Raw genomic sequence first — 8,686 nt, 5'->3', positions numbered from 1 at the left:
CTAACAGAGATAAGGGTAGGCCAGGGGCGTACCTAGAGCATTTGGCACCCGGGGCGGATCCTATGCCTGGCACCCCCCCCCCACCTTAAAATGTAAAAACACCTCACTTTGCCCCCTGCATACCTCTGCATCCTTCAATATCTTTTTGTCACTACTTTGTACCCCCCTCTCCACAACTGCACCTCTGGACCCCTTTACATTACACAGCACCCTGCACCTCTGCATCCCTTTACATTACACAGCCCCTCACAGCTCTGGACCCCCTGCATGTTACACAGACCCCCTACAGTACAGACCCCCCTCCCTACCGTACAGACCCCCCATCTTCAGTGTAGACCCCACCAAATAAGAGGACTACATGTCCCAGCATGCAAGGCTGCAATGCATTACAGAGGAGGGCTACAAGTCCCAGCAAGCACTGTACTACAGAGGAGGGCCACAAATCCCAGCATGCAAGGCAGCACTGCACTATAGAGGACTACAAGTCCCAGCATGCAAGGCTGCACTGCATTACCAAGGAGGACCACAAGTCCCAGCATGCAAGGCTACTCTGCACTATAGAGGACCACAGGTCCCAGCATGCAAGGCTGCACTGCACTATAGATGACTACGTGTCCCAGCATGCAAGGCCTCCACTGGATTACAGAGGAGGACCACAGGTTCCAGCATGCAAGGCTACTCTGCACTATAGAGGGCACAGGTCCCAGCATGCAAGGCTGCACTGCACTATAGAAGGGGACTACAAGTCCCAGTATGCAAGGCTGCACTGCATTACAGAGGAGGACTACAAGTCTCAGCATGCACTGTACTACTGAGGAGGACCACACCTCCCAGCATGTAAGGCTGCACTGCACTACAGAAGAGGACTACAAGTCCCAGCATGCAGAGCTGCACTGCGCTACAGAAGAGGACTACAAGTCCCAGCAAGCAAGGCTGCACTGCATTACAGAGGACTACAAGTCCCAGCATGCAAGGCTGCACTGTACTACAGAGGAGGCCTACAAGTCCCAGCATGCAATTCTGCACTATGGAGGACTACAAGTCCAAGCATACAAAGCTGCTATGCTCAGCAGAGAAGAACTGTAAGCCCACACAGCCCGGTATGTTGGGACTTGTAGTCCTCCTCAGCTGCATCTTGCGGTTACATAATAAGAGCTGCAGAGAATCTCTTCACACCCCCCCCTCCCCCTCCTTGGTCTCTCTCTGTATGACCAGCACTGACCTGTACCGGGAGGACACAGAGTCAGTGACACCTGTCGGAAGTGATCCGGGACCCGGCGCAATAATCCCCTTCTCTGTGGTTGCGTCGCGCCGTTCTGATCAGTCTCGGGCAGCGGCTGTCACTCACAGCCGAGCAGAGTGAAGCCGCCTCCCCCTCCTCTTGTATGTCTACACAGTGCTGTGCATGGAGGAGGAGGAGGAGGCGGCTTCACTCTGCTCGGCTGTGAGTGACAGCTGCTGCCCGAGACTGATCAGAACGGCGCGACGCAACCACAGAGAAGGGGATTATTGCGCCGGGTCCCGGATCACTGCCGGCAGATGTCACTCCACTCGGGTGCTGCTCGCACCTCCCCCTGCAATGCCGCCGCAGCTCTCTGTGTGGTCAGTCTAACCCGCAGCACTGTCTCTTCAGTCGGAGGGGGAGGGCGCTGGCCTGGCACCCCCCCCCAGGTTATGGCACCCGGGGCGGCCCGCACCCCCCGCCCCACACTTAGTACGCCACTGGGGTAGGCACATGCGACCACAGGTTCGATGGACACAGATTGCTATTGTCAGCGTCATGTTGAATCTCTTATCTATATCGAACTGTTGTCACAACGAAAACGAAAATAAAGCATTTGTTTATGTCGGATCTTTCATTTTTCGGCTTCTGCACATTCGTTATCTTTGTTAAAACGATAACGAAAATACCCAAAATTCGGATGAAAATGCATTTGGACGAAAACGAATGCACATGTCTAGAAATTAATACAATACATTAGCAAACATTGAATACATAGAATGTGATGTTAAAAGCTAAAACTTACCCGAATATAGTCCTTCTGCAAGACTTGGATAATGGCAGAACAGGTCTCTGGAATAATGAGTCCCAGGGCCTGGGCTGAGATCCCAGTTGTAGACTTCAGATCCTGGAGACTTCTCCCCGTCGCCAAGTACCGCAAGGTGGCTATGAGCCTTTGCTCGGGAGTAATGGCAAGTCGCATGCATGTGTCCTGCTTACTAATATAGGGGATCAGCAAGGCCAATAGACGGTGAAAGCAGGGGTCCGTCATCCGGAGATAATTCCTGAAATCATCAGGATTATTCTCCTGGAGCTCCCGCAGCAAAGGCATATGAGAGAATTGGTGACGATTAAGCAACCAATTCTTGGTCCAAGAACTCCTCCTCCTCTTGTACCTGGACTGGACTTGGGTCAAAGCAATAACTCCAAGCCCAATGATAGCATGATCTCTCTGATGAGAATACCACATGGATAGTAGACAAACGGCCGTTCAGAGAGGAACTGACAAGCACGACCTGAAAATCAGAAACGAACTGAAAAGCACGAACTGAAAATCAGAAATGAACTGTCAAGCACGAACTGAAAAGTGCAAAATCGACAATCACCAAACTTCTACTAACACGAGCTTAGCAGTATGTCACTACGTTCATGATTGTTGGCCAACAATTGTGTGCCGTGTGTATGCAAGACAAGTTTGTGCCAACGCCCTTCAGACAAAAGTCCAAGGTTTTGTTGGCAAACAATCCGATGATGTGTACAAGGCTTTACTGAGTATTCAGGATGGGAGGAGGCCAGACAGCTAACCAGCAGCACCTGCAGTGCTTAGGTGAAAGGCAGAGATCATGTGACCCATCTGTCCTATGGAGGTTTGTAGATAGGAGCAGGTTCAGATATCTGCCTGGGGGTGGGGTAAGTTGTGTCTGATGATCTGTATATAAGAACTGGAAAGATTTGGTGCATGCAGCAGTCTGTCAGCAAGTAGAAGTGCTGAATTCCCATGTATGAACCCGCTGGTGAGAAGTATACAGGATGTTGATTACAGAGGTGACTCAACTGTCTGTGAATGCATTCATTTCTGAGATCATTAACCATTTGATCACTTCACCGATCTGTCTAAAATGGGTGTTTGATGAAACACAGATGATAAAATCCCCTCCACCACGGTAGCAGTCCGATCTCATTCCAAGCCAAAAATGTATATATAAATAATACAATGATTTCAGAATTGGTGAATTGCTCCATACAATGAATGTTGGCAAGAAAATCAGAACGTTCCACCAAGCTCAGACACCTTCATCTTTGGTCCTTAATCTGCAAAACGGATTAAAGCCCCCGTTCACACTGAATTCGGCTTTGAAATCATGCGACTTCACTTGAAAACGCACAATTTCAAAGTCGGTGGCAGTGCGACTTGGCTGACATCTGTGTGCGGCTTTCGACAAAATAGCGCAAGAACCAGCGGGGGCCAATTCCATTAGTGTTTGGGTTTAAAGTGATGAGGTGGCAACTCTAGGGGTGGGCTGCTCCCCTAATCTACTTGTAGGGTGCCAGACGTAAAGATTTCAATGGGTTTTTATTTATTTTTTTGAGGCTCTAATTTGCTTCTAAAAAGGGTGGGCGCAGAGCACTGAGCCCACCCAGTTGTGTGACAATAGCAGATTAATATTTACTATTGTCTTCCTGATTCTCCTCCCAGTCAATCAGGAAGTGGGTCCTAAGACCCAATTGGCCAAGAGAAGTGACCACATTGGCAGCCGAGGAAGAGACACAGGCCCACAGCGTAGATGAGGTAAGTGCGGGGTTTGCTGATCGACCAAGCAATGGGGGGGAGAGGATTTGGATGGATCGACCAACCGACCGGAGGGGGGGGTGTTATGTTTGTCGCAACCCCAAAAAATGGAGCAAATGCAGCAGGAACTTCTTTTTCAAATTGGCGCGGCACCTCAAAGTCAGCGTTGCACAGATTTGAACAGTTCCGTTATTAGGGTGTGACTTGTCATACGATTTTGACCTGTCAAATTACATGACAAGTGGCATTGGTGTGAATGGGGATAAAATGATCACGTGTGTAGAGAAAAATGATCAGTAATTAATAGATTTGATCTATTTCATCCAGTGATGGATACATACAGTATATGGGCAGTAGAATTCTGCACACACGTTACAATCTAATTGCACAAGCTCCCTTAGGCTAAGCTTAGACGTACAGTTGGGGTGTTAAAACACGTGGCTGAGCCGCATTTTTAGTACCCCAACAGCCCCCCTTAACCACTTCAGTTCCCGAAAGGTTTACCCCCCTTCATGACCAGGCCACTTTTTGCGATACGGCACTGCGTTACTTTAACTGTCAATTGCACAGTCATACAACGCTGTACACAAATAAAATGTATGTCCTTTTGTTTCCCACAAATAGTGATTTCCTTTGGTGGTATGTGATCTCCTCTGCGGCTTTTATTTTTTGTGCTATAAACCAAAAAAGAGCGACCATTTTGAAAAAAAAAATTATAATTTTTACTTTCTGCTATAAAACATATCCAATAAGAAGATGTAATAAATCTAATTTCTTCATCAATTTAGGCCAATATGTATTTTGCAACATATTTTTGGTAAAAAACAAAAAAAAACCCCAATAAGGGTATATTGATTAGTTTGCAAAAGAGTTATAGCGTCTACAAACTACGGGATATATTTATGGTAATTATTTTATTTTTTTACTAGTAATGTCGCTGCCGTTACAGTAATACTTCAGATTGCGAGTAACGCGGTTTATGAGCGTTTCGCAATACGTGCTATTATTTTATTTTTTTCAATTCAGCTCAATTCAGCAACAGCCCATTATAGGCTAGAAACTTCCTGTCCCTTTGTGGATAAAGTAACATTTGAGGAGTGAACAGGATCTCCCTCCGTGTAGGCACTGAGCTCAGTCCTACCACTGCAGAAGACCACCAGCCCACCTGGCTGCATGTTTCCTCCAGTCCTACTGACTAGCACACACATGGAGATCAATGGTGGCTGGCCGGTGCTCCATTTTTTTTTGGGCGGGGGGGTGGCAGAAAACAAAACAACCCACCCCCTTGATCAGAAAGACAGAAGGGAAAAAGAGAGAGAGAGAGAGAGAGAGAGCGAAGGAAAGAAAAGCGGATGGAGAGAGTGAAAGAGAAAGAATGGTGGAGGGAAAGAGAAAGAAAGAAAGAAAGAAAGAGGGATGGAGGGAGAGAGAAACAAAGAAAGAAAGAAATAGAAGAAGGGAAAGAGGGGGATGAAGGCATGAAGAGAGAGAGAAAGAGGGATGGAGGGAAAGAAAGAAAGAGGGGTGGAGGGAAAGGGAAAGGAAAGAAAGAGGATGGAGGGAAAGAAAGAGAAGGAAAGAAAGAGGGATGGAGGGAGAGAAAGAGAGGAATGGAGGGATAAAGGGAGAGAGAAAGGGGGATGGAGGGAAAAAGAAAGAAAGAGAAGGAGAGAAAAAGGGATGGAGGGAAAGAGGGATGGGGGGGGAGAAAGAGAAGGAAAGAGGGATGGGGGGAGAGAGAGAAGGAAATAGGGATGGGGGGGAGAGAGAGAAAGAGAAGGAAAGAGGGATGGGGGGAGAGAAGGAAAGAGGGATGGGGGGGAGAGAAGGAAAGAGGGATGGAGGGAGAGAGAGAGGGAGAGAAGGAAAGAGGGATGGAGGGAGAGAGAGAAGGAAAGAGGGATGTAGGGAGAGAGAGAAGAGAAAGAGAAGGGAAGAGGGATGGAGGGAGAGAGAGAGAAGGAAGAGGGATGGAGGGAGAGAGAGAGAAAGAGAAGGGAAGAGGGATGGAGGGAGAGAGAGAGAAAGGGAAGGGAAGGGGGAAGGAGGGAGAGAGAGAGAAAGGGAAGAGGGATGGAGGGAGAGAGAGAGAAAGAGAAGGGAAGAGGGATGGAGGGAGAGAGAGAGAAGGGAAGAGGAATGGAGGGAGAGAGAGAGAAGGGAAGAGGGGTGGAGGGAGAGAGAGAGAAAGGGAAGAGGGTGGAGGGAGAGAAAGAGAAAGGGAAGGGGGGTGGAGAGAGAGAGAGAGAGAGAAAGGGAAGAGGGGTGGAGGGAGAGAGAGAGAAGGGAAGAGGAATGGAGGGAGAGAGAGAAGGGAAGAGGAATGGAGGGAGAGAGAGAGAAGGGAAGAGGGGTGGAGGGAGAGAGAGAGAAAGGGAAGAGGGTGGAGGGAGAGAAGAGAAAGGGAAGGGGGTGGAGAGAGAGAGAGAGAGAAAGGTAAGAGGGATGGAGGGAGAGAGAAGAGAGAGAGAGAGAGAGAGGAGAGAGAGAGAGAGAAGGAAAGAGGGGTGGAGGGAGAGAGAGAGAGAAGGAAAGAGGGATGGAGGGAGAGAGAGAGAGAAGGAAAGAGGATGGAGGGAGAGAGAGAGAGAAGGAAAGAGGGATGGAAGGAGAGAGAGAGAGAAGGAAAGAGGGATGGAGGGAGAGAGAGAGAGGGATGGAGGGAGAGAGAGAGAGAAAGAGAAGGAAAGAGGGATGGAGGGAGAGAAAGAGAGAGAAGAGAAGGAAAGAGGGAAGGAGGGAGAGAGAAAGAGAAGGAAAGAGGGATGGAGGGAGAGAGAAAGAGAAGGAAAGAGGGATGGAGGGAGAGAAAGAGAAGGAAAGAGGGATGGAGGGAGAGAGAAAGAGAAGAAAGAGGGATGGAGGGAGAGAAAGAGAAGGAAAGAGGGATGGAGGGAGAGAGAAAGAGAAGGAAAGAGGGATGGAGGGAGAGAGAAAGAGAAGGAAAGAGGGATGGAGGGAGAGAGAAAGAGAAGGAAAGAGGGATGGAGGGAGAGAGAAAAGAGAAGGAAAGAGGGATGGAGGGAGAGAGAAAGAGAAGGAAAGAGGGATGGAGGGAGAGAGAAAGAAAAGGAAAGAGGGATGGAGGGAGAGAGAAAGAGAAGGAAAGAGGGATGGAGGGAGAGAGAAAGGGAAGGAAAGAGGGATGGAGGGAGAGAGAAAGGGAAAGAGGGATGGAGGGAGAGAGAAAGGGAAAGAGGATGGAGGGAGAGGGAAAGAGAAGTGGAAGGGAGAGAGAGTAGAAAGAGAAGGGAAATGAGGGATGGAGGGAGAGAGAAAGGGATAGAAGGGATGGAGGGAGAGAGAAAGGGAAAGAGGGATGGAGGGAAGAGAGAGAAGAGAAGGAAAGAGGGATGGAGGGGGAGAGAGAGAGAAGGAAAGAGGGATGGAGGGGGAGAGAGAGAGAAGGAAAGAGGGATGGAGGGGGAGAGAGAGAGAGAGAGAAGGAAAGAGGGATGGAGGGAGAGAGAGAAAGAGAGAAGGAAAGAGGGATGGAGAGAGAGAGAGAGAGAGAGAGAAAGAGAAGGAAAGAGAGGGATGGGAGGGAGAGAGAGAAAGAGAGAAAGAGAAGGAAAGAGGGATGGAGAGAGAGAGAGAGAGAATGAAAGAAAGAGGGATGTGGAGAGAGAGAAAGAAAGAGAAGGAATGAAAGAGAGAGGGATGGAGGGAGAGAGAGAAGGAAAGAAATAGGGATTTGTTCCTTGTAATGGGAATAAAGTGATTAAAAATAAATAAAGGGACAGTGTAAAAATAAAAAGTAAAATAAATAAGAGAAACAACATTTAAGGTGCACCATCCTTCTGTGCTCATGTGCAGAAGTGAAAGCATACGTGTCACATAGTTACATAGTAGGTGAGGTTGAAAAAAGACACAAGTCCATCAAGTCCAACCTATGTGTGTGTGATTTATATGTCAGTATTACTTTGTATATCCCTGTAGGAAATTATCGATGCCCCCCGCTGAGACCACCGCCTGTGGAAGGGAGCTCGCATGCAGAAGCGAATGCATACGTAAGTCATGCCCACATATGTAAACGGTATTCTAACCACATGTGAGGTATCGCCACAATTGTTGAGTGAGAGCAATAATTCTAGCACTAGACCTCCTCTGTAACTCTACAAAGGTAACCTGTACAGATTTTAAAGCGTCGCTTATTGAGGTTTTTAAGTACCGTATTGGGGTACCTATTGTGTGTTTGGTTTTTTAATTCTATTTAATTCCATTTTTTACCCAAAAAAAATAATGTTTGAAAAACTTCTTCGCAAATATTGTACACCATTAAAAATTGTAACAATCGCCTTTTTTACTCTCTAGGATCTCTGCTAAAAAATATATATATAGTTGCCAACAGTCCCGATTTTTGGGACCCTCGTCCCGATCGGAGGCCGTCCCAATTCGGGATTTTGCTGTTTTTGTCCAGGGAAATCGGGAATGTTTGGCTCTGCAGCAGCTGGCTCCAACAAAATGGCCGCCGGCGCCGCCGCTAGATCGTTCCCCTCGTGTTCAGTGGAGAGGGGAGGGGGCTCGATCAGTGCAGCCAATGAATCGGCTTCTCTCTTCACAATTCTGAAGCCAGGGTTAGCTACACAGATCGGCCCCTCCCCCTCTCCATTGAACACACGGCCCCCGCTTGTGGAGTTTGCTCGGGCTCTTGTCCCTCTTGGTGTAAAGCCCAGGCAGCAATGTAACTGTAATGTGCAGGGGGGAGGGGATAACTATGTACGGGGGGGTAACTATGTACAGGGAGGGGTAACTATGCACGGGGGGTAACTAGGGGGAGATGGACTTAAGGCTTTGTAACTTCAATGACATTGTAAGTGTTATTTTATATTCTTAAGTTTTTAATAAAGGGTTTTTACACTATTGGAGCCCTATTCTCTTTTCCATGGTGTACG

This window comes from Lithobates pipiens, unplaced genomic scaffold (genome assembly GCF_037356315.1).
Source record: "Lithobates pipiens isolate NorthernLeopardFrog02 unplaced genomic scaffold, aLitPip1_a1.2 Scaffold_8, whole genome shotgun sequence".
NCBI lineage: Eukaryota > Metazoa > Chordata > Amphibia > Anura > Ranidae > Lithobates > Lithobates pipiens.
This window is presented reverse-complemented; position numbering follows the sequence as displayed.